The 8,288-nt window shown below is 40.1% G+C and overlaps 1 non-coding gene across 1 annotated transcript; it reads right to left on the reverse strand.

Annotated features, from left to right (window-relative positions):
• Window positions 1–7,244: 7,244 nt before the first annotated feature.
• On the reverse strand, window positions 7,245–7,326 carry trnas-aga (transfer RNA serine (anticodon AGA)). The gene has a single exon. It is a non-coding gene; the product is annotated as a tRNA-Ser (tRNA).
• Between the last annotated feature and the right edge of the window lie 962 nt (window positions 7,327–8,288).

Genomic DNA, 8,288 nt, shown 5'->3' on the forward strand with positions numbered 1-8,288 from the left:
ATAAGAGAACAGTACCTCTCCACATCCATCTTGTGTTAGCACCTATGATCTATCCCTACTATATGCAAACAAACTCATTTAACATATTATTTGAAATGTCCGAGTCAATCTGTAGATTCTATCTTCTGTTCCACCAACAGCACTATAGCTCAGAAGCTGCCAAAACTAACGATTGTACCTGCGATTAGGCTGCACAGCCACTCATGCTGTGCCCTGCTTTCACTTCCGTAACTGATCAGCTTATATTTGCCTTTATGCAAAACAATTGCTAATAATTGTCACCAGCAGTAAAAGCATTTTTGGAACAGCTGAGCATTCAGTGCCTCTGATCCCATTACTGCAACCCCCCCTCACACACACACACACACACACACACACACACACACACACACACACACACACACACACACTGTTGCCAAGAGCTTGCTCATTGCATCTTTCATACTAAGCTCCCTGCTCAAGATTGAATGACCCTAAAAATTCGACAACTTCTGCTCTTTCAAAAAGAGACTGCTGCCTTTATTTACAAGACAACAAAAGTTTTCCATTTTCCTGTTCCAGCTCCCCGTTTTCAGTACATTCAAAGGTGACAGATTCCCACGCCAACATCCAAGACCAACACCTCTTCTCAAGGTGACTTGCCCAATAAGCCTAAGAGCTGTCAGAGCAGTGTGGAAGTGCTAGACACAACTCGCCCAAACAAATTTCCTTCCTCATCTAACTCTGGACTCCAGTTTTTCCTACCTCCTCTCTCTGTCACTTCTTCCCCTTAGAGATGCACACTTTAGTCAACGTAAAAGCGTGACCTCTTGTTCCTAGCTTTTGAACTCTGATTTTTTCCCACTTTCACCCAGGGGACAGAGTGAAGGGAATGGTAACCCCATCCTGTCATTTTTCCAGCTGTCCCCTTCCTTTCCTTTGCTGTCCTTTCCTCTGTTCCCACTATTCCTCCTTTCCTCTTTTCTGTGATCTCTGTAACACGTATGCTTTCCTGAGTCCCTCCAGTGTTCTTTATGGTCAAATATACATTTCACACTTTTCCTCTGTTATGTGAAGGAATTTTGCGTTGCTTATTTTTGCCTTTAGCTTTCCTGCAGATAAGATGGAACCAATAAAGAGGTCTTTATTGGAGCTGGTGGGAGTATATCTATACAACTTGATGTATTTGCCCTCTGGAGGCTGCAAGTGCATGACCTATTTCTGACCATTCAGTGAAGGTTTTTCCTACATTACAACTGGGCATTTTTTATTGAATTGAAAGGTGCAGTTTCGGTTAGTATTTTCCTTGTTTTTCATGAAAAAAAATTTCCCATAATCAAACTTTTAACTGCAGAAACAAGCAGTGGTTGAAAGTACTGCAGAAAAGAATCATAGTCCCAATATCCAATCCTTTGAGCAAACAAGCCTCTGCAAGTTATATTGATTAAACGAGCTTTGTATCCTTTGTATCTGGGAAACATACCTGGAGTTGCTTGAAAACCAGCAGCAGGGGGAGTGGCTGTAACCGTTGGCTGCTGGCAAAGTATCTGGGTGGATGACTAATCATTCAAGAATAGTTGATGAACTAGTTTCATTGAATCTGACATGCAGTTTCATGCATGGGGGATCATTTAGAATCTCTTTGCAAAAAAGTCAGCAGTTTTGGTTCACTTTCCTCTTTTTCTAAAGGCAACGTAACCAGTTTGATTACCGGTAATTAAAAATGTGCCTTTTTGTTTGCAGTGGTGACAGACATTGACTTTGATGTTTGCAGACAATACTGTAATCCATAGTGATAGTGGAGACGGGTGGAAGAGAGCCTAGAGAGGAGGAGGTATGCTCTGGGGAGAAGTGGAACGAAAGTCAGTAGAAGTAAGACAGACAATATGTATGCAGAAAAGAGATGAAGAAGAGAGTGCAGGGTGGGGTAGGTGGAGATGAGTAAAAAGGAAAGTTTACAAGATAGTGATAGTGACACCTGTCGTGATGATAAAAAGACAGGAGGCTAAGATGAAGATTTTCACTGGGAGAGACCAGGATGGACAGGATTAGAAATGAGAGGGACAGCTCAGATCAAGTGGTTTGGAGACAAAGCTAGAGAGACAAGACTGAGATAGTTTGGACATGTAAAGAGGAGGTGGTTATACTGGACAAAGGATGTTGAATGTGGAGTTGCCAGGGAGAAAAGAGAAAGACCACAGAGAAGATTCATCTATGTAGTGAAGGAGGACATGCAGAGGGTTTGCTTGATAGAATAGGATGGATCAGGTGAGATGGAGGAAGATCATTTGCTGTGGCGACCTCTGCCACAAGAAGAAGAAGAAGAAGAAGAAGAAGCCTGTTTCACCTTAACATTGTACTTTTTGACAGGGATAGCTTCTCAAACAATGGAGCACCTTTAATCTTTCTTCCTGCTTTTTTGTACCGTGCTTCCTTGTCATTGTTAACTGTATCAGTTTGTCAGCTTTGAAAAATGGCGCCCATCCTTTGCATGTTGTTTCAGGACATGTTTGTGGATGCAAGAATGCAACTGAAAGACCCTGAGGCAGAATTTGTACCACATTTAATGACAGACTCTTGTATACTCTCAGATATTATGCTCTGAAATTTCAAGTGTTCAGCTCTCGTGTCGAGCTTTTCTGACAGATAGTTCAGTGAATCTTTGCTTTTATTTAACTGCTGCATGTGCATTATGGATACTGAATTCACAGTGATGTTTAAGTCTGGGACCTTTGTCAGTGGATTAAACAAAAACATTACTCATCATCTTAAATACACGTCAGTCTACTTTTTAGGAAAACCTGCTCCAGCATTAGCAAGATACAACACACTCTTCTATTTGCTCAGTTTTTTGTCTTGACTTTCTAAATCCATTTGATCATCACTTTGGTGTTAATTACTTCGGTGACCAAGACAAGGTTTTGCTGCCCCACCGAGAATGGATTTTGCAGGTCCTAAATTCAAAACAACAAACAAAAAGAGGCTAAAAAAAGTTGTGTAGAGATAAGGAGAACAGTTGGGTGGGGGGATATTTTTGTTACCAGCAAGTTGGATTTTTAGAGCAACATCTGCATGAGACAGTATTAAATTATTAGCTGACGATAGGAAGACTTTCCAGGTTTGTCACCAGGACAGATACTGTCTAACTGGTGCTTAAAAATATTGGATATAATTTTGCATGTTATATCTATAACTGCATCTAAATTGCTCCAAAGGGCACCAACAGAGTTGAGTGCTAGTGATCATGGAGTCCAGTTAGTAGTTAGACCTAGAAGACAAATTGCACCTACAGCTGCCTGTGTCAAAACCTGCTGTCCCACCAAGTTATTCATGAAGACAAACCTTAAACCCTTTAACAAAATTTAAATGGGTGAGCTTGGGAATTAGCTATAGAGACCAAAGCTCAAGACCAAGACAAAAGACCCAAATTCCTACCAAAGTAGGACCAATACACAACAGGACACAATAGATTTGTGCTTTTGAACTAACTCATATGTTGGAGATAATTAGGCATTTTGAGGCCTTTAAATCTCCCAAAACATAATTTTGGATTAACAGATTTTGATTTTTTGGAAACCACAAAACTGATTTTCCAGCAAATCTGCAAAAAACAAAAAAAAACCCAACTGTATTTCAAATCTAACCACCCATCTGTCTACTCAAACTCCATAGTTAGTTTTCTCTGGTTATGTGATATTTGCAAGAACCACAACAAACAGTCCCTGATCAGTGTTTAAATGGGACCCCTAATGTTTGTGATTACCAGCAACAATCCCTCACAGGTGGGCATACCTGTGATGATGCGATGAATGCCCGGCAGTGTTTGATTTGTATAACCAGCTATGACTGGATGTCTGGTTGCACAGTGGGAAGGAAGGAAGCAATGTTACCCTTTTGTCGTTAAATCAAAGGCCCCCACAGAGGAGAAAATGGCATGCTGGGACCGTAACAGATGGCGATGGATCTTTAAATGACCCTTTTTCACAGACCAGCGTGTGTTAGACACACGCTCACTTAAAGGTGGCCTTGTACGTTGCTAGAGTGTGTGCGTGTGTTTTCTTTGGTGTGTGTTTCTGCGATGCTATCAATTCTGGAGCTAATGGACCAATTTCCAAGGTGGTGAGCTTTACACACATGCCCTCAGAATGTGAGGGAATGCCTGGCATTTGTGTACTTCTTCGTTGGTCAAGTGTGCATGTTTTCATGTGTACAACACCATCAATTTTCAAACCAATGAGCCAATTCTTCCCTGCAAAAAGTGGTTGAAATGCCATTTGTTGATTGTAAAATCAATGTGAGGGCTCTCTTGCCCAGTCATTCAGCTTGGTGCTTCCCCCGAGTGAGGGTTCCTGAAACACAGCCATGTGCCTCCTAGCAAAATGGTTTGATTTCACTGTTTTCTTTTTAATTCATCACGGGTACTTCTCTCAGCACCGCCTGTAATTTTCCAGAGGGAGATCTTCAAGTAGAGAATATGTTATTATTATTATTTTTTTTAGTGGTATGTAGATTATTCGTGTTTCATTACCCTGGAAAGCAAGACTGCATGTTTGAACATGCTGTTTAAAAAAGGAGCAAGATGAGGAGTCACGCATTTCTAAGAAAGGTGTCAGATTCCAGTCCTGAATGCGCTCTGGTCTACAGGGTTTCTTTTTGATGTGCGCAGGTTGTTATGAGGTGAACATAGAATCAAACCGTGGGTGTTATTGTCCATTTGGGGTCTTTGTTCAGACTCACATTAAATTTGAAGTTGCATCCACAGTAAAAATTGGCAGTGTCTTCTTCCTCCGCTCCACTATTACGGCTGCAGCTCAGAGGGGTTGTAACGGGTGAGAGAAAACAAAACTAGACCTGACAAGCTCAAATCTTCTGCAGAGTCTGCTGACTTGCAAAGAGAAACAGGAGGCCTTTAAATGCTTGTCAATGCAAATAGGATCAAACAGTTTAAAGAAGCGGGAAAATAAATGTTCTGTTCTTGCATAATCTTCCTGAAGAAGATGAAATCAAGCAGAATCATTAGTTTTATAACTAGGCTCTTTACAATAGAAGTACAAAGCACCAAAACTTAATGCTTAGACACTGTATGGAGTGACACATCAGTGTCCAATGTGGTGCTTTATGTGCAAGTATACCATCAACACTGACACAAATACAAGAAAACAGCCTTTGAATAGCTGTTCAATGTAGTGACCACTATGGGTGAGAGGGTTAATTACTCCCCAGAAAAGTAATTTGATACACTACTCATTATATTATTTTTTGTGTTACACATTGCCACATAACTTCCAGTTAGCAACACAAACCTTAGACTACAGTTCCGCACACAAACACAAATCTCTGTGCTGATGAGAACACGCATCTTTCTCTTAGTTTTTATGTATGAACACAAAACTAACAATGCAAAGCAGAGATGAAAACCAACCCAGAGAAACTTCAAAGCAATCGTCACAGTGATTCAAGTAACAATGGAGGCTATGCTGGTGCAATGCTGACCGCTCATCACTGCCTTTGTTACCTGCTGAAGTTCAGGCTCTGTCTGCTGGCCTGGGGTCAGCTTATACTCAGCTTTATCATCACTCTGGGATCTTGGCTTGCTTTGTGTTAGCATGCTGTCTGTGCAAATGCTTGCAAAGAGCCTAAGTTGTGTTATCAGTATGAAACTGTTGGTTCTGTCCTGGACGCAGTTTGCACTTTACCATCCAATGAAATAAAAGTAATGTTCATATCACTTCTGGTGGTAAAACAGACAGTGCATGCAATACAGAGCACAGGTTAAAGAAAATAGTTTCTTTATTTTTACTGTATCTGTGCGTAACCGAACAACAGGTGAATGCCAAGAGCAAGAAGAATTGTAAATATTGGAGGGCGAACTTGTTATCAGCTGTAGCATTTGCCAGACTCCAGGGTCTCAGCTGAGAGCAGATACTCAGACATTCACAAAGATTTCCTTCCTGCTCCTCCCTGGCCTAGAGCCCATTGGATCTGAGCCTAAAGCAGCAGGGGGAGACAGGAAACTGACAGGATTACACTGACTGGGTCCTGCCAGGTTCTGTGCAGACACATAAGTGGGTGTACCAATGACTGAACTGCAAGAAACCATGACTTTTTACTTTGTAATTTCAGTGAGGGTGAAGGGTAAAGTGTGTACTGTGACACTACACAATTTCCATTATGAGATACTGATACAACAGCAACCTCGCTCGCCCTTCCTTATAGGTTTAAAGAGGTAAAGTTTGTTGCAAGTGGGAAAATGGAGGGAAATGTGAGTGCTATTAGATGTTGTTGTTCTTTGTATACTTATAATTACTGCTACGTGAAATGTATCCTTTCCTGAATATTCCATAAAAAACTCTGCATAGGTTATGTAATTGTTTAAAGTTATTAGTTCTATCAAAATGACCCAGGATTTTCCAGAGCAGAATTCTAGGATTGTTAACTTTTCCTTTTTTGGGATAGTCTTTTGCCAATTCCCATAATAATGTGACTTTGATGTTCTTAATGCACTAGGTGGCGCCTGGAAGAAGTCTCAAGAAGTGTGCATTCTACAGTTCGCCCTTCAACAGCCCCACAGGAAAAAAAAAAGTAATTTTGTAACTCATTCTGTAAAAAATCGGTGGTTTAATCAATACTTATAGGGTGACCAACCATCCTCTGTCTTTTGCATTTGTTGACTTGGAAAAACCTATATGACATTTTATTTCACCATTCACCATCAGAGAAGGCATTGTTTAAATATGTTAAAGTTTTCTTTAAGCAAACAGTATTATTATTAAACTTCATCATGACTGGGCCAAGTGTCCTCTTCTTTGGAAATCAAAATATGGTCACCCCATAGAACCTATTATCATATTAGATATCTGTAAAAAAAACAAAAACAAATAAACAACGCCCCCCCCAACTTGTAAAAGCCTCAAATATGGAGGACACAGTTAAATCATCTGTACAGGCAACAAGAAGGCTACACGTTAATCGTGACTGGATGAGTCAGGTCCAAAGGAAATCAGCTTTAATCCTCGAACAGACCTTTTTCCATGCAGCAGACGTTTTGACATAAATAAAGACAGGTGTTACTAATCACATTTATTAGAACTCTGGGCTTAAATAGAACAGCACCTACAATGAGGTTATTAGTAATGCCAGTGTTTTATACTATTTAATGTCAAACAGGTGCCGTGAAATTGATACAATGACAGAGAAACATAGCGGTTCTAGTAAGCAGTAATGATTTCCTCACGTCCCTATTACCGGTTTTTAAAACATCAATTCGTTGTCGGCAGGATTCGAACCTGCGCGGGGAGACCCCAATGGATTTCTAGTCCATCGCCTTAACCACTCGGCCACGACAACTACACAAACAGTTTCGATATGAGAAATGAGTTCTGATGAGTCCGTGATTCCACTTTTTAGCACAGCTCGTCAAACACACACTTTCTCAGTGATGTTACCGCATCTGTGACGCGGCTGTGTACAGAAGAGGCGCATGCTGAGGTCAAGTTCCGGTGAATGCAGCTCCATCTGGTGGCGGCTGACACCTGTTGCACTGTGGTTACCTGTTACTGTTAAAACAGTTTTTAAAAAGTGCCCGTTTTAACTCAAGGTTTATTTTCGTCCTTTATTATCTAATTGGTGATTCAATGGAAAAAAATGGAGAAGATCAGAATTTTACAATAATACAACAACACGTGAAACAAAGTCATCTCCTCAGTAAGCAGATTCACCAAGTTTCTGATCAAACTGACCACAACTAAAATAAATAAATAAATAATAATTACACTTAATACATATTTATATATTCACAGTAACAAAAAGTAACAAAAATATTTTTTCTCTCCTAGTTTTAGTTTATAGTTTAGTTTTAGGAATCAGGTGAAAAAAATCCCAACAACAACAGCTGAGCAAACTCGCACTGAATTCATTGTAAGTGTATATTAATATAATGTTGGCGTATCAAAAGTAAATGCATTCAGTGCAGAAAGGAACTCATGTAAGAGTAATTAACACCATCAGTAATTATGTTCATGTGTCAGTAGCTGATGTAGCACTGTATAGTACTACTGTTGTGGCTGGATAAGGTGGGTGGAGCCTAATTTACTACAGAACCGCATCCCCTTCTTACCATATGTGTTTAATTAAAACTCAGATTTTAGAGTAATTTAGTAAATTAATACCCTCCTCAAAAAACTGAAGGGCACACTTGGCACTCTGCACCAGAGACAAAGATGTTTTGATTCCTAACTGAGCAGACTGATATTCCTGAAGTTGAACTGACTTTGTGATCATCTAGTTTTCACTTAATAAAAAAATACTAA

This window comes from Maylandia zebra, linkage group LG16, assembly GCF_041146795.1.
Source record: "Maylandia zebra isolate NMK-2024a linkage group LG16, Mzebra_GT3a, whole genome shotgun sequence".
In the NCBI taxonomy this organism is placed as follows: Eukaryota; Metazoa; Chordata; class Actinopteri; order Cichliformes; family Cichlidae; genus Maylandia; species Maylandia zebra.